Raw genomic sequence first — 18,812 nt, forward strand, 5'->3', positions numbered from 1 at the left:
TCCCATGTCAAAGTCTCTTCCAGGGAACAAAAATAAGCCTTATTGCCAAACTTTGATGTGAAATAAAAAACAATTTCTTCCATATGTAGTTCATGACGCTTACACTAATGGAATTAGTAAAACAGCAAAGGTAGTTCATAGTAGTCTAAGAAGTACTAATTCCACAGTAAAAGTGACATGAACTACTTATAGAAGAAATTGTTTTTATCCCACATCAAAGTTTGGCAATAAGGCAACTTTTTTGTTCTCTGGAAGGGACTTTGACATTGGATTACTCAAAACCTACACAGGAAAAGTAGTCCATAGTATTGGTGCAAGTAGTCTACATCACTAGTTGTCCTGAATTCAAATCTATCATTTCTTGTCAGGAATTGCGGAACGGTGTGTTTTTACAGCACCCCATGTTTCAAAAAGAAAACCGGTTCAATGTATAAATGTGGTACTTTTACTTTGGAAACTCCCTAAATTGATACAGTAAAAACGATTGATTTTTCAGTCTGTATGGTGCACAAATAAATAAAAAAAAAGTCTGTATGGTGCACATGTCTGACATGGTGATGATTGTCGCTTGTCTGTGAGTTTGTGTATGCCTGGGTGGACTGTGGTAACTGGATTGCTCTTCTGGGATAAAGAAAGTTGTCTGAATCTGAATCTGAATGTGTATGTTTTCAGTTTTCCTAAGCTCTAACGTCGCTGTCAGGAATTATTAATTTAATGTTTTTCCAGCATTCCAATATCAAATAATAAAGTAATTTATCTCAAATTTTAGTGGGATTTTTAAATTTATAAGGGACACAGGTAACCTGTGTTATACTTCCAGTGAATATCAAATTAATCTTATTACCGCATATGTATTTTGTTTAAACTTTGTATTAACACCTTATTTTGAAAACCGGACGTAGCCATATGTGTATCCTCCTCATGCTAATTTCGCTAAATCCAAAGCAATTTGATAAATTGTATTATATGTGGTGTGCTCGGGTACAATTAAGATTTCAACAGCAACAGTTGTCTTTGGAACGTGAGAAAAATGACAGAATAAACTCGCTAACCCTGCACGTTAGCTCACTCTGAGCCGGTTCAATGTATTGTAGCGAATTCGGTTTACCATAAAGATTAAAATACGGGTGCACTCCAAATTTAGAGGCGGCTGTTTTGACCACGGGGTGACAGAAGCAACGATCAGAATTGTGTTCCTAAACAAACAATGGTTCCGTTCTCCAGATATGTTAATGTAACTGACATATTTATATATATCAGGTTTCATGTCCCACAAAAAAGTGCCAAATAGCACAGGCTACAATTGGATTCAGCCTCATTTTGGCATTAAATTGACTGTGACATTTTCCACAAGCAAAGTGCCAAGAAAAGCGTGATGCTAGATCAGCGGTCGTATAAGCACCGCAACATGGGCTGCTGCTGGAGTGTGAGGAATTGCGTAATTTCCTTGGCAAAATTAGCTTCTCCATCTTTTTTGTGTGTGTGTTTTTTGTGACTTTCTTGTTTGACAGATGTCCCAGGCCCCTTGTCACTCGCTGGTTGTCCGTTGCGGTTTAACAGGCCGTCTCCTCAAAAGGTTAACTATTTTCAACTTTTTTTCCTCACATAATACAGACGAGCGCTCCGCCGAGGCATTTCCATAGAGTTTCTCCCCAGCCATTCTCTGCAGCGTCAACCTCGCCCGACAATGACGATGCCCGTGTAAAAAAAGACAATGCCCGAGTTCCACCTCGCTCCTTGGTACCGATGTTTAAAATTGATGTTGCAGCATCGAGGAGGGCAATGACATTGCCAGTGATGTAATGTGAGCATTTCAAATGACAGATTTCGTCAGTTTTTAATACTATTATGTTGATCATATTGTGTGAGTGTGTGCGTGCGTGTGTGTGTGGGGGGGGCGTCAATAAAGAGAAGTTTGTGATATCTATGTGCAGGCACTACCGTCCGCTGCCAGTAGATGGCTTCTGACGAGTAGCGGTGCAGTTTCTGCGTAACCGTGACGCTGGGAATGCTGGGGACTGCCCCCCCCCCAACCCGACCATCCTCCTCCTCCCTTCCCTTACAGATAAGTCGCAAACCGCCTGGCAATGAAAACACCAGACACATCTGATGTGCAGCTACATTACGACGGTGAAGCCTATTTTGGAGGCTAAACTTTGAATCCCATCCACATTCAGGCAAAGGAGAACACGCATATTCCCCCTCTGGCTTTGATCGCCGACACGGTCAGTTTCTGCGAGAGCTACAAGTCGCCGCGATGTAATGTCGTGTTACCCGGGTAAGTACCAACTACACAAAGTACGTCTCGAAAGGTTTTTGTGTACATGTTTAGCTTATCGTCACCCGGGTTAGAAAAACCGCCGTGTGATCGTCTCTAAGTTTCTATCCTTCTTCTTCTTTTTCTTCTTCTTCTTCTTGTTGCCTTACTACTCGTTAGCCTTGCGTTTTATCATTTTGTTTGTTGACGAGCTACCACGATCCTCAATCCCGAGCCGACCTGGCGAGCACCGACGCCGCAGACTCTTGTTCTTGTTACTGGCGACGAAAAATCGTCTCGCCAACTATTGAATTTGGGGTCGACAATAAAAAAAAATGTCAGTTTTTATTTGCTTATAAATGTTATGTGGCGTCGCACCCAGCGAGACTCCACCTCGGTGTTAAACGTTTCCCTACATCCCGCTGTAAATATTAGCAGGCTAGCTAGAAATGCGCTTTAAGACGGCTGCCTGTTCGTCTATTTTTAGCCGAGTAGACTTTAATCTTTTAATCCGCACCGTGCAGACGTTTCCCGATCCCGTAATGTGAATGAAAATGCCTTTTTTCCCCCTTCTTCCAATTTTCACGTAGGAATGTGTGGTTTTCGATTTTGTGTTGTGCCACATTAAGATGGTCTCACAGGTGTGCTCCTGTCCGCAGTGAATCAGCGACATGATCGGCGGTTCCCATCTCGTCTCCCCTTCTGTAAATATTTACACAACGCTGGCTTCGCTCCCTCCTCTGTCTTCCTGTTCACCCAGTTTGGAGTTGGAGGCCGATTTTTCTCGATGCTTTCATACATCAGGGTGGAAGGTACAGGACGGCGAGCTTGACCCACACCTAACTGCTACATTCGTCAAGTCTTGCTTTTAATCAGTTCCTCGCTCTTTAGTAAGTGAGCAGTCATCAGATTTTTAGATATAATTTTTATTACCTACCCGTGGCTAAAGAAAACTTGGGCCATTCAGTCAGAAAGACATGCCGAGACTGCACTGGAAACTATGATTCGTTCATTCATTGGTTCATCATCAGCCGGTTTACCGAGCTATGATTCAGTGCTATTATATTTTGACGTATGATCGTCTTTGATTCATTTTCTTGATCGGTGGAACTACTTTTATATTACTGAACAGTGACATGGATTTTTTTTCCATCCCTCAAGATTAAGTTAATGCTCCCAACCAGTGTGTGACAATGTGTTTGGTAGGCTGACAGCTTGGACACTGACACAACGAGAGGCAGGTAGACACACAGGCAGTCAGCAATCCCAAGCACTGACAATGATTCAGATACACTATGAGGATGGGAGGTGTTGAGGATGTAACTTGCATTGACGTACAGTGCAGAGGCAAGGGGGCAGAAATGTTAATGCCACTGAATAGTTGTTTTTTTTTTTTGTTGTTGTCAGCAGTTCCAATCTAGTTTGCAGAGCAAGCCTCATTGCCAATGCCAAGCATGTCAGACTATGAACAAGCCAACGGGCTCATCTGACAAGGCAAGTCAGTGTGTTTTGTGCTTGTAGAAACAATGAGTTTGCTGTAGGCATAGCTGTGATCCAGCCTTGGACTATCCCAGCTGTTGGCCAACCAAACACATGTTCGCACACTGGTTGGGAGTATTAACTTACTCTTGAAGGGAAAAGTTTGCAGTAATGTAACAAGAACCTTCTCAATAAGACAAATGACTGTAAAAACAAAAACTATAATTGCTGGAGGGTTGGTGTGGCAGGCCCTATCAGCTGCATTATCCTCACATTATACAGCTACAGTAAATACTGTGATTGAAGGTATGAGAATTTGAGGACAGCATATAGGTGACATCTAATATGATGCTCCAAATTTGACACTTCTGAATTTACTCAAGCAGTTTTACATGGTCTAATGCATTTTATTGTGGCATCCAAATAATGGAACATCCTTCCTTTATAATTAGAACTCTCACTTCTATTGATTTGAATCATTTTAGTCCTCTGTAAAATCTTAATTTTTAGTCTTAGCTTATAATATTGGACTAAATTGACATAGCCTATTCTACAGTCGTGTTCTACTTTTGGAGACCGACTAGCAGACAGACTAAACTATGTTTAGATTTTAGCTGCATCTAAACTGATCTTACATTTCTCAAGCTAAAATAGCCGTTCACTGTTAGAGTAATTTTGCCTCAAGAGGTGAATGATCATTTTGGCTGTAAAAGGCTCATGCAGTCATGAAAAATGCAGCTTTCAGCCTCTGTTGAGGCTTCAAAATCAAATCAAGTTTGGAGCGAGACATTTTTAGTGCATGCAGGGATATTGATATCAATTTCCTATTAGAAAATATTCAAATGCTATTTACAATGTACTTGTATACCTAAACTGTGCTTGTAAAAATCACATGGCCCTTTTAAAATTGCATTTGTTTGTTTTATAAGCGTGTGCTGCTACACACACTTCCCAGAAAATAGCCATTGATTCCTAGAATTAGCATATTTGATGTTTGCCTTGGGCAGAATATGATGGAACTGCTTTGGTCTTTACTTTCTCCCGTTGTTAAAAACATATGAAATTCTCTTTCCACTCACATGATGCCCCAATTTGCTGTGGTCTGCAACTGCTTTTTGTTAATTTAGGCTGCCAGCCCAATAATTTAGCCTACTTTTTGTATTTCAGAAATAGACGGGCTTGATGTTTAGCCCAAATGTCACCCTAAATTACCTGGCTGTTTTTTTTTCCATATATATATATATATATATATATATGTACTTGAATGAAATAACTCTCAAATTAGTTCACTTGTTGTCATCTTATATTGCACAATTAGACAAGAACAAGTGTGTTCAGGGTTGTCCAAGAGATTATCCCACATATTATGTAAGAGAAAGCAACCGTGATTAGGCTTGAGAAAAAGAGAAATAGTCGTATTATACCGGTTTCCTCTTCAGATTGAATCTATTCTTTTTGTACTTTATTTTTGTTCCTCTCTTTTTCACCTAAAGTGGGAATCCCCGTGCCTGCCTTTGTTCAGAGTAGCTCTAACTGACCCTCCTCTTTTAAGTAGATGCTGTATTGAGTAGCTAAATGCATCTTTGCAAAACAGGGAGGCTGTAGACCATCTCATGTTTTTTTTTTAACGAACATATTTGCCTACATTTTGATGAAATCTCACACAATGCTATGTTTAGACTAGGGAGAATGGCTTTGGTCTGGGCTTGGCTGTTGAGTCAATATTGATGTTCTGAACTCAGCTACACATTGGAAATTATTGAGACTACAAAGTGTGAATGTGAAAGTCCCCCTCTCAAGTCTCATGAAGTTATTGAATTGCCACTTAAATGAGTGAAAGAAGTGAAACCATAGTGATATTGGTGAGTCTCACACAGTTCACTTTAAAATGTGTGAAGCTTTACAAGAAAGTTTGGTTATGTTGCATTGTCATTACTATTTGCATGATGGGCGGTTGCGTATAGAATGAATTGCAAAAATGCAGTTTGAAACATAATGCGCTAAGTTCTCTCTGTTTTGCTTCATGCACCTCTGTCTCATTGACTACCTGTTCATTGGGATGTTTCTGCTCTATGTACAGCAGGGCATTTGTTGTGACTTTGCTCCTATGGGTTTTTGCAGTCATGACATGCTAATCAGTGACTCATAAGGCTTCAGGTGGTTTTCTCATTAGCGGATAGCACCTGCCAGCACACTGATGTTTTTGCTATTAAGCTCCCTGCTCTCCCAAGTGTTCTAGCGGATGAAACCACAGTGTACGGTCTGTCTCATCATTTACCTCTAGTCAATATGGACACCTTACTCTTTTTTTAATTGCAACCTCATAGCCTTGTGATATTGCTCTGTGATAACGACAAGGATAATGTCTGCATTGTGCAACAACCAATAAATTCAAGAAGTGTTTATTTTGGTATTCATGTTCTTGTCAAAACTGTCTTTAAAACCGCTTTTTCATGCCGCAATGTAATGCAAGGTCAACAGGCTGGTGACCTGGTTTTATGTACCTTTTTTATCAATTAATTTGTTTATTTTTAAATCACGTTTAACATGTGCCTGCTCAAAATTAGGTGTGACATTCCATTTCAATGTCAGTAAATCAGTCCAAATATCTAATCAGCACTGCATAATGATTTCATAGGTTGTTGCGCCGTTGTCGTCAGTCATGGGCGTATCACAGATTAAGTAGTGCTGTAAAAGTTTCTATCCCTTTTTGGCAACCCTGCTATCTGTCATGAACAGCACTTCATTATAATTATAAGCAGTTCTCAATGATTAGCCCTCTGTCTTAAATGAATTTAATGTTGCAAATATGAATGCCTTGCCCATAATCCAAGACAACTCTCCCTCAGCAATGTGGGACTCAACATGAGGGTTGGGTATCTTTTGGATTTCATCTGTTTTAATTTTGGTTCTGCTTTTCGAATCTGGTTAAGATTTAATCCTGAGATCTGGTTCATATCAAACTAAATGAGGAAGAAACCAAAATGTCTGAGGGGTCATCTGACCTTATTACACTCAAGTTACTGCACCAATATACGATCATTCTGTAGAATTTTATTTCGAATTTTACTAGCATAGAATATGCCATATAATCACTTATAAATGCTCTGTAAATGGCAGTTGTAAATAATAATTTTTTCCAATGTAGATGAAGGACATTCAAGAAATGAGGAAAGTAGGTGTCATTGAAGTTGATGGCGGAAAAGACCAGGCCCAGTTGATTGAAAATGGTGACATGAGATTTAAGGTGTCCTGGAAGAAAAACACAATTTATGTTTATTTTTCTGTCTCCATGCTCAACCACGCTTTGGTGGTAATGGTGAATAGAGTGTCTCTACCAGGAACTCTCAGGGGAGGAACTATAGGAGGAGTCATATTACTATATGGATTCATATCAAGTGAGAAATGTACAATATAATTTTTATTCCACGAAGTTTGACGTCTGCCGTTTGTGTGTGTTGTTTCCGAGATAGTGGTACTAACGTTAGTTGAGCCTGGTCATTATGATAACTGGGACTGGTATTGACACGTTTACATGCACAGTTTAGTCGAGCTATGGTTATAGCTCGATTCGTTAGTCCGACTACTGACTTTGGTCCCAGTATACGTGCGCGGGAGGGAAATCGATTTACTGAGGGAGTCATGTGGGCTCCGCTACGATAGGTGGCGATATGCACTCTTTCAGCTTGTTTGTCGACCATCTGCTCGGCTACTTTTTTGAATAAGTCGCCATTTCTTGTCTTCCTCCCGTCCATGTATTTTAAAATGTTCAGCTCTTTCAACTGAGTAAGCATATACTCCATCCAAAAATGAGCTCTCGATGTTTTCGCCATGTTTGCAGTTACTGGCTTCCTCTTCTTGTGTCCCCCTCTTCTTCTGTTTATGCTGTTGGACTTCCGGGTCAGACTTGGCGCGCGGAATGTTAGCGCGTGCGCAGATCGCCTCGACCAGCTCCAGTCCGGCTAGCGAATTTACGAATTCTACTATGGCCACGCCAAGACCTGATGCCTCTGATTGGCTAATACTCGTTGCTTCCGTTGGTTAGGTTGGTTAAGGTTAGGGTGGGGTTAGCCAATCACAGACAGAGTAGGGCGGGTTTTGGCGTGGCCATAGTAGGATTCGTGAATTCGCGTCCGGCTAAGGTGTATACATGCAGAAGTAAATCGACTTCCAATCGCATTATCTGGGTGTGTTAGTCCGACTATTACAACTTCGATTTCAGTCGAGCTAACATGTTTACATGCATTTTAAAAGTCCGGTTTTAGTTGGACTAACGCAATAATTCGATTTTTTTAAGTGTCATGTAAACGTACAGAATTGTGCCTTCTTTCAGGTTTAAATCATGCTGTAGGAAACGCTTTTCTGTTGTGGAGGTGCTTGCTCCCTTTCATGAAATTATCTTGATTCAGTAATTGCAGTTTGCACTGTTGCTGTTTACTTTAGCAAAGCTAAAGTCGAGTTGACACACAATGTTACCAGTGATGAAGACATGAGGTCAGCAGGTCCTGGCAGTTGATGAAAACCTTTTTATAGACTTTTTGATGCTAACAATATTTCACTTGTTTTGCAATGAGACAAACTGTACCTTCAGGGTTTGATTAGTGACTGTGAACCTCGCATTCCTCAATGAAAACTTAGCTATCAGAAATGTTCAAAGTTGGAATCAGTCCTGGACACTAAACTATAGCTGTGTAATATGACCAAAATCAAATTTCCTGATATAGGCCATTTCATATCCAGATAAATATACATATCACAATATAGTACGTTTTCTGTAAATTCAATGAACAAATAGTTTATACAAAATGAAAATATGGAAAGGCATTTCTTATTACATTTTGAATTAGATTAGAGGTGTTTGAGTCTGTTGTGGGGACCGGTCTGTGGCATAATTTTGCAAAGTATGTTTTTCTGGTCTGTATCAGACTTTTCATACCCAAACCACGTCCATGCGACAGAAGTATCCCCTCTTTTAGCTACGAGCTCCTCGTTTTGTCTCAGCTGGTCACAGTCCTTTTCCTGTTCACTCTCCTCCATGTTTGTCCTCACTCTCCTCCATGTTTGTTTGTGTTGCCTTCATGCAAGTTTCCTGTCTGCATCTATGCCATGCAAAAGAATGCAAAGTGCCATCCAAATGATGAAAAATATTACCATAAAGAGTGTGATTTACAAGACAACGAAATAAACGATGGAGCGTAATATGAAATGATAAGACTTTTTTTATTTATTTTTTTATTGTGACACGATATATACGTATATAGTCATATCGCAAAGTCCTATACCAAACCCTTGTCAGCACAGGGAAATTTTCCAGTGCTCAAGCTCATTACCAAGACCTTGATCCACTGTCAAAACATCAAGAACTTGAAATGCTAAAAAACCTGCTCTGCCAAAGAACCTGCACATTCCAAGCATTTTGTTCAGCTCCTCTGTATCCACTGAAGCCAATCATTTATCCCTCCTCAGTAGTTAAACAAAGACACACTGTGTCTTCCTGGCCACTGTGAATCAAGAAGTAGGTAGTATTTAGCTTGTGTAAACAGACACGAAAAATTATTTGGAGAATGCAGTGGTTCTTCATAGATTGTCCTTATGGCAGTTTTATACAAATTGGACCATTGAAGTATCCTAAAGCTATAATCCCATAGATTGTAACTTTTGTTTAATATTCTGAAATCTTGGGGGATATTTGTAACTGCATTGGTGTTTGACTACTCTAAATCTTAGAGATTTATACAAGGTGATTTATTCAACGTGAAACTGAGTCACAATGGTCACTTCAGTAAACAGATGGATTTCTAAGCACCATCTGTCCGCTGCCATTAGCTATTGTCTTAAATATTTCGGTGATAGAAGGTAATCAAAAGGCATTGGTTTATGTGTAAATCTTCAGGGTTGTGGCTTTAACTTGTCAAGGCCCTCTGCTTAACTGGTAAACTGTAACGAGTTAGTGCATTCAACTCTGCCTTTCTACATAAGTCAAGGGACTTTATATTCTGAGAAATTAATAGTCTGCTCATTTTAGCTTTACAAGCTGCAAGGTTAAAGTAGCCATATCATGCTCATTCCAGCTCGGTATTTTTATTCTGGAGCTCCACTAGAGTAGCATTGCATGATTCACAGTTAAAAAAAAAAATCCTTATTTATCTTATACTGGCCCTTTATGCTGCGCCTCTGTTCATCCTCTGTCTGAAACAAACTTTCAGCTTTCTCTTTAAGGCCCCCCTCCCGAAAGCCTGCTGATTTCTTCTGATTGGCCAGTTTCTAGAAACCTGCCAAGGGGGCAGAACTCAGCAGGGAAACAGTTCGATACAACAACGGTGTAGGAGGTTCCGTAAGCAAACTATAAACCTAGTAACATAACATAATTTGTCATTCTTGATTGGAAATGGGGACTTCTCAAACCCCATTACATTAGTACATGTCTGAGCCTGAATACAATCCAGAGTATGACAGTAAACGGCACGAACAGTAACAAATATTACAGCAGGATGTGTCTGATAAATATTACAATTATTACCTGCTTACTGTGTGACATAATGGTGGATTTAGTCTTATATAAAAATGGCTTATATAAAAATGTTCCTATATATGCCCCTGTTGATCGGTGTACACGTGGGAAATGCGCTAAAATACGGACTGAAATGGAAAACGTCGCTGTAAGGGAAATAACAAAGGTTACGTAGCGAGTAAAATGTTATTCTGCTGTCGCCAAATGACTGTATAGTATCTCCCTACATCGTCGGGTTATTTGTATGCTGGAGTACATTAAATGCCTATAATACTACTCAAGTAGATTGTTTTACAAAAACCTATACATACATTTAAGAAGACCAAAGTTTGACAGGCTTTTGGCTTGGAATATCTTTGCTTGAGCATAACTGCTTTTAGTATTATAAAAATGATAGTTGATTACTTATTACTACTTGGGGGGAAAAAAAATCATGTTTGGGCGTCTGGGTAGCGTAGAGGTCTATTCCATTGCCTGCCAACACAGGGATCCTGGTTCAAATCCCCGTGTTGCCTCTGGCTTGGTCGGGTGTCCCTACAGACACAATTGGCCATGTCTGCGAGTGGGAAGCTGGATGTGGGTATGTGTCCTGGTCGCTGCACTAGCGCCGCATCTGATCGGTCGGGGCGCCTTTTCAGGTGGTAGGGGGAACTGGGGGGAATAGCATGATCCTCCCATGCGCTACACCCCCCCTGGCGAAACACCTCACTGTCAGGTGAAAAGAAGTGGCTGGCGACTCCATATGTATCGGCCGAGGCACGTGGTAGTCTGCAGCCCTCCCCAGATCGTCAGAGGGGGTGGAGCAGCAACTGGGAAGGCTCAGAGGAGTGGGTAGTTGGCCGGATACAATTGGGTAGAAAAAAAAAGGGGGGGGGTAAAATCATGTTTGGGAAATGGTGAAATTTATCCTTGGTGGTTGTGAAAATAACGCCATGATTTTGAGCAGATATGGTTGAAATAAAGGCATGTAGTCTGCTCGGTGCACAGCTGTGTTGTTTTTAGCAAATCGCTGTTAGCTCTCTAAATAACTTTAGCTTCATTGTATATGTCCATTGTTTGCACTGAAACTATTCACAAGCCATTTGGTCCAATTCAGTACAAGACAACATTTCAGTGATACGTATGTTACTTGGCATTTTGCGTTTCTCACTCAACACGGCCCTTTACAGATGAAATAGCCATGTCTTTTAGCACTAGCCTAGCTGAAAATCCAGTGTGAACAGACAGTCACGTTGGCATGTGGCTGTTGTTGGCCTGAAAAAAGAACCTGTACCCAATGTTGTGTGGTGCTTTCTTCTTTAGGAAAGGTGAACAAATCGAAAATCCAGCCTTGAACTGTGCCTGGTTCAGGAAGCAGTCCTCAGTGAAATGACGGGGACATAAAAGGTTGGAGTTTTACTGCTGAGGAATAGTGGCAAAAAGGACATTTACCAACTGATTTTTCATTTCATCTTCCTTTGGAAGTCCATACAAAGAGAATTTGCCTTCGCACAGAAGAAAACGGCGCCTTCAACATTGCGATATGCGCTGATCAAACTCTCCCTGATGTTGCACCAAAATCTGTGACCCATCCGCTCTACCAAATGTTATTTGAGGGTGGGCCAAACTAGCTGCTACACGGGGATTATGAAAATGTGTTACATAGGGATTTTGTTAGAAAGGTTCCAAATGTCGTGGATGATTGATAGCTCGGACTGTAACTAGCTGGTTGGGAGTTTGTGACCACTGTGGTACATCGGCAAGAATGCAAAAATATTATCTTCAGAGATGTTTATTGACAAGTTGTTTGTGTGTGTGTGTGGTTATTTCTCTGGACGTACACGAACACAACTGGTCTTGCATGAGACGGGAGAAAATTTAATCCGACTCTCCCTTAACTTCTATGGTAGTCCTTAGGTCGCTGGCTTTCGGTCTGTCACTTAAACAGGTCCGACGCTCTCGTAGAAGTTAAAGAAAAGTTCCGCCCCACAACGGGAGGCGGTACCGATGGTGATCTACACACACACCCCCATTTGGAACCTTTCTAACAGTCACCCCCAAATTTGCGCAGTCAAATTTGCTGGCCCTGAGAAGGACTGGTGGTTTCTGGTGCTGTCTCAGGTACAGCAGCAAGTAGGACGAGACGGGCAACTGGCCGGGTATAATTCTTGGTATTCACCTGAATCTTCACTGTCCTGATCCCCGGCAACTGTCAGAAGAATAAAGCACAAACGTGAAAGCTGTTAGTTGTTAACCGTTAGCTCGGTGCCTTTCTACTACTCATTAATTACAGAAACATAACAAAGCAGCGAAGTTATATCCAGTACATAAACAGCACAACCTACATTTCTAACAGATGTAGATAAGTAATGAAGGAAAACACTGGACTACTTATGAGACGTTTCAGGCGAGTTTTTTTGTTGGAGAGAATAGCTCCCTTTGGCGTGGACTTTAGGCTTTGTAACTGCAGACGTTTTACACGCACCTCCCCAGCTATATAACACACCGAAGGAAAGGGAAAAACCCTAAATGCATGATATGATCTCTTTAAATGGCTACACTGGAGGCAGATATCATTAATGAATCACTGTTTACCCTTAAACACAAATACTGGTATCAATTTTCTCTCATTAACAATTTCTCAGACATGACAGGATGTCTACCACCGTATTTTAGAAAGTTTAGCTTGAGGGTTGATTGTAACAATACCTGCTCTTTTGCAAAGGGTGTTGGCTTGGTTTAACCAAAACAACATACTATAGTAATGCTACCTGCACATTGTTAATTATTAACCCTAGTAAGTCCAGCAAATGCCAGGCAAGACCAATTATGTAATTATTTACTTCGCATTGTTTTTCCTCCATAACGTTTTGTAAGTCAGGTGTAATGTGATACATGTGAGAGAATGATTTCTACTCATACTACTACTCAAAAAGTTTACTGTTTCAAATGTTTTGTTCAAGGAAAAAGACAACACCCAAAGGACATAGGAGGAAAGTCAAACAAAGGATGCTTTGAATAGGTTACTATAAGAGGAATTTTATCTTTGTTTAGCCTTTCTATCTGACATTGATCTCTGGTTTTGCAGTCTCTGTTTCCTTGTCAGAGTTTTTGTCTATGTATTGAAGGCAACATATTTTTAAAATTTGTCTTTAATCGAATATCAGTAATTCAGTTGGATTAAGCAAATGAGTAAAGAAATTACCTCTTGGTGAAGCCCTGTCTTTTCCTGATTTGGAGTCTCATCACTTGAAAGCAGCTTTTCCAATGTTTAAAACAATCTTAACAATGCTTCAGTGTTTTTTCTCCCTCTTCCTTCCTTGTTTGCTGTGCTGAAGACCTGGGAATGACACGGCACTACCCAGCTGACATGTCGAGGCGGTTAGCAGACAAGTCCCCAGCTGAATTCTGCTTCAGCATGCCCAGTCTATACATGTGTCCTGTGTGTCGACCCTCATTATGTCTGTGCTCACCGTTTTATCAGCTTATTTAGCATTAGTCTATTTGTGCCATGACCTGGCTTGTATGACAGCAGGGTTGCTCTTCAAACTAGGCTATTTCAGAGCCATTTAGTCTTAACTGTGTTTTTTGTTTTACTTTTGACAAGATGAATATGAAAAGAATGTGCTGAAATTGACTCCAAAGTACATGTAGAATTAATTTCAAATGGGATAAAAATACAACATTTAGAGCTTGGGAGGGATTGAGGTGAGAAATGGAGAGAACGGATGATTGTAAAATGTTTGCTCACAATGGGCGGGATTAACTCCGTGGACTGTGAAAGAAAGACGGAAACAAAAGTAAAGAAGGAGGTGGGAACTGAAGAAACTTCGAGAGGAGGTGGTGAGAGGTCACTGTTAGAGAAACGTGGTGGGAACTATAGTTTTCCTGTCACATTTTTTAGCAGATGAAAGGTTAAGCAATAACACACACTTAACTGCAAGGGGTAAGTTTTGCAGCTCAGATGCTCTTATCCAACTCTCCAGCTTAATGTCCTATTCGTGGAAGTAGAGTAAATTTTTTCCTATAGAACCAATAGTGGAGCTTGTGATTTTTGTTTTATAAGTTAACTAAGGATGAATTGCAAATCAGTTTATTGTACGTGGGTCAGTGATCTTTCCAGATATTTTAACACTTTTGTTGGTGTCTGCAGAGTGGGTTTGGTTTGGAATTTTACTCTGTATCGCCCCTGTGGTAGTTCAAATAACTTGTCTGAATTGGCTCCTCTTGTCCCTGAAAGGCACACTTACTCATTGTGAATAATGAGTCATTTGGTTCCACTCCTGGCTGTCGGGCCGGGTGGGCTAGGGATTGTGTAAAGCTGGGCTGTGGATGGTGCGTTTGCTTGTGTCTGTTTGACGTATTGTCTCAGGGTGGGTTGAGCCTGAACTCTTTCTCATCATGTCATCCTGGCTGCCCATCCCTTCTGCCACCAGTATCACTACAGTTCCCAGTCCTACAAAACCTCGATGTATCAGTAAGGAAAGATTTATAGCATAAGGGAATACAGCAGTTGGTGTTGTGTCACTTTTTTGTATGTATTTCCACATACAGTCTTAGGTGTAGTTCAGTCCAAGAAAATAGTTCTTACATGAAACTGATCACAACAAGGTCTGTGGATTATCTTGAGTAACCATGTCATGATTTCTAGAAAGGGACATTGCTGTTGAATTTTTTTTAATGTTGTTTTTTTTTTTTTTTTTGGCACTTTGAGCAACACAAGCTGATTGCAATCGAGTCCCATGGTATTTGAGAGAAGGCAGACATGCCCACAACCAATATCTGTGTGTGATGTGTACAGTATGTGTGTGTACACACACACACACACACACACACACATATATGTATATATACGTATGCGCTATATACAGACACACACACATACACCGATCAGCCAAAACCATTAAAACCACCTGCCTGATATTGTTTAGGTCCCCCTTGTGCCACCGAAACAGCTCTGATCCATCGAGGCATGGATCACAGCTGTGGTCTTGTGGCATGGATGCCACAAGACCCCTGAAGGTGTCCTTTGGGATCTGCCACCAAGACGTTGGCAGCAGATTCTTTTAAGTCCCATGAGTTGTGAGGCGGGGCCTCCATGGATCGGACTTGTTTTTCCAGCCCATCCCACAAACGCTCGATTGAGTTCTGGGGAATTTGGAGACCAAGGCAACACCTTGAACTCTTGCCATGTTCCTCAAACCATTCCTGAACAATCTGTGCAGTGTGGCAGGGGGCATTATCCTGCTGAAAGAGGCTACTGCCATCAGGCAATACCGTTGCCATAAAGGAGTGTATTTGGTCTGCAAAGACGTTTAGATAGGTGGTACATATCAAAGTAACATCCACATGAATGCCAGGACCCAAGGTTTCTGTCATGGCAATTATTTAATTCCGAATTATTTATTATTATTTGATTATTTTTATTTAATTATTTAATTCCATTATTTAATTCATAATTGGTCTGTGGGTCTCTGATGATAGGCTAAGACAGGGAGGAGCTCCAGGTCCTTGTGTGAAAGCTGAGGACAGTTATTAATTGCCTCCCCCCTTATATCTCTTCTCACTATTCTTTTGCCTATTTCTTTTCTCTTTTTCCTCCTTTTGCTTCATCAATGCTTACAATCACTTTTACATGTCTTTTTTTGTTACTTTCATATTTTCCCTTCTTATCCTTATCCTTCAGGAAATCCAAATTTCTTTTCCCACAATGAAAGCTGTCTACAGGAATCATCACGATGTCTTTTACTCATCCCGTCAGACAAGACTTGTCAGTTAAAAGTTTGCTTTGTTTCCTCCCCATTCTTCTAAACTGCAGTCACTGCTAATCGGAAATTTCCTGTCATGATCATTCAGTTGACATTATTCAGTATTTCCTTTACCAGTGGGTCGTCACCCCTGAGTGAATGTCATAACCTTCAGATGTCTTCATATGGCCTTCCACGCTGTATCTTCATTTAGATAAAAAGCTGTATCACACAATTCCGTTCTCCACAATCTCACAACAGTCTCTTCTCAACCCCGGGAGTTGACTACGAGCTGTCCTCAGGGGAGGTAGACTTCCTGGGTCTCAGGCGATTTTCAATCCCTTCATCAGACTGGCCGGCCAGATTTAATCCATGCAGAGAGTGGGTCAAAGAAGAATATGGGTTAGGCTTCCCAGGCAAGCCCCCATATTGTTGTGGCAATTTATTTCCACTCTGACATTAAATGAAGAGCGAGACAAAAATCTCTTGCAGTATCGTCACACGGTTTTAATATATATTCAGTAAACAGACGCACAAGCTCAAGCGCTTGTGCGTGCCCTGATCTCGGCGCACCCTCTTTCTTTCTTTTTTTGGGATTTTTTTCCCTCCCCAATTGTATCCGGCCAACTACCCCACTCTTCTTCAAGCACCACTGTATAGCCCACCCCTTGACAGGTGCCATTGTAATGTGATAATCAATGTTACTCACTTCACCTGTCTGTGGTTTTAATGTTTTGGCTGATCGATAAACACGTGTGTATAATACTTTTTTTGTTGAATGTCTGTGATACTCCAAAAATCTTTCAGACACACCAGGCTTGTTTATTTAACTCGTTTTTTCTTTCTGTGATTGTTGTGTGTACATGTATCCAATCTCCTGTTTCAGAGACAGACAACTTTCCTTTAAAGACACCATAAACATGCACAGCTATGAGTGAAGTCAGTCCAGCAGCCAGCATACATTTGACAGTAATAAATGAACATAAATAATATAACATAAGTAATAAACATTTGACTGTAGACATCTTTGCTCAATAAAAAGGCATGCACAAGCACGCCTTGCTTCTTAAAAGATGTCTTTGTATTGCAATAGTTCAAAAAACATAAATCTCTGTTCTCTTAATGGTCTAATGTGCACACTGTATGGGTGGAGCGGGATTGTCACTGTTTTCCCAGCTTCCAAAGAGAGAAGCAGTTTGTGGAAAATCACTCATTTCAGCTAAGGTCTAACATTTCCGTGATCTTTATGCCCGTGTCCCTTTAACTCTGAGCCTCTCATAATGAAACTTACAAGATTATAAAGTTACATCATTTCTTGACTGTCCATTGTTTCTACCTGTCTGAGCAATACAGTGCCCGAGCTTTACTTAATCTTATTACCGTGTGCTTTGAATGAGGCTTAGCTATTGGCCCAAAGCCTCCTACTTAGTAATCCTGAGTTTGGTTAACCTTAGTACACACCAAAATGCCTTGATGATGTAGGAAGGCTGCCTGCTCTATGCTGCATGCGTATGGGGTCAGTTAAATTGGGTCTACGTGCTTTGTGTTTAGCCTCAGCTCAGGTGTAACTCCAATCAAGATTTTCTTTTGTATCAATTTTTTTTCTTAAGAAAACTGCTCATTTAATGGTTCATTTGTGCAGTAAAGAGTTGGTGTAGTGCTCTCTAAACTGTACCCCGCCGGCTCCCTGGTGGCTCATCTAGGCAAATAATGGTTAGGCTAAATAAAAGAAGGGATTGTTTTTCTCCCTGGCCTGCTGAGTTGAGTTTTGTGAACATATTACTACACTGGGCACCCCAGAAGCTCATTCAAAGAGCAAAGGTTCTCAGAACACAGCTGATTCAGTGACAGCTAATCTCTGCTCAGTCTGATTTTTACACTGTTAACAAAGACACGTACGTGCTTTCTATCTTTCGTTCTGTGCTGCGTAACCACTCTTTGATTTGCACTCATCAGCCTATGTCTTATCCTGCGTGCAGACATTAGCTGCTGAAGCACTTTGACAAATGCAAGACAAAGTGGTAAACGTCAATGACTTTCATTTGAATTTAAAAATAACATGCTTGGTAGGCAGCTTTGCCTTGCGAAGCTCAGCCACTTTGAGTTATGTTGCTGCTTGCAACTTGAAAATAGACCCCTGGTCTTTTCCTTTTTTCTTTTTTTTTTTTTTTTTTTTTTTTTTTTTTGCTTCCTTGCATTGCGGCAATGTAACTCGCCAATCACAGCTAGACCTTGGGCGAACCAATGAATGATGTTCAAGGCTGGTCTCCAAATACAATCATCCCCAGCGCCCTCATTTGATATCCAACTTTGATACAGGACTGACCAAGCCACTGACAGGCAGCCCCTATGAAACTCACCTGATTACCTTTCTTGCCCAAATAACGTCATGTACCCAAAGTGACCGCCAGCTCAGCAACTATGCTTATTACCTTGTAAAGCAAAGCTAGCCAGACAGTCATTTTACATTGTCTTTTGGAAACCATTTCGAAATTGGAGCCAAATTTCAGACATTTCCCGCTTGAACTCAATAGGCTGAAGCAGTATCAAAAGTAAAGTGAAGTGATTGGATGGCTGGAGCAGCTTTTGTTTTATTTATTTATTTATTTATTGTTTATTTTCTCTCTAGTCCATCCACTTTGGCTTGTGGTTTGCAATGCATTTCAGTGACTGATGTCTGCATGCAGCATAAACATGTAGCTGTAGCGTCACATAGCAGTGTTGTCTGCCATGTTGCACTCTTAGTATGCTATCCATTTGTTTATTTTTTTTGCCCTCTCTGGAGTCCTAATGTTGTTGGAAGAAATTATTTTCCAGTCTTCAGCAGGACCAAAAGTGA

At 40.7% G+C, this 18,812-nt stretch overlaps 1 protein-coding gene across 2 annotated transcripts in view; it reads left to right on the plus strand.

Moving 5' to 3' along the window:
- The first annotated feature begins 2,084 nt into the window (after positions 1 to 2,084).
- Positions 2,085 to 18,812, plus strand: part of sgms1a (sphingomyelin synthase 1a) — a 32,869-nt gene continuing 16,141 nt past the window's right edge. The window contains exon 1 of one of the 2 annotated variants that reach the window (XM_056291539.1): positions 2,085 to 2,278. The gene's annotated coding sequence lies outside the window, so the exon portion shown is untranslated. Of the gene's footprint in view, positions 2,279 to 14,038; positions 14,173 to 18,812 lie in introns of those variants that run through there. The other variant, XM_056291540.1, reaches the window with a different exon arrangement.

The sequence above is a fragment of the Lampris incognitus genome, chromosome 13 (genome assembly GCF_029633865.1).
Source record: "Lampris incognitus isolate fLamInc1 chromosome 13, fLamInc1.hap2, whole genome shotgun sequence".
Taxonomy (NCBI): domain Eukaryota; kingdom Metazoa; phylum Chordata; class Actinopteri; order Lampriformes; family Lampridae; genus Lampris; species Lampris incognitus.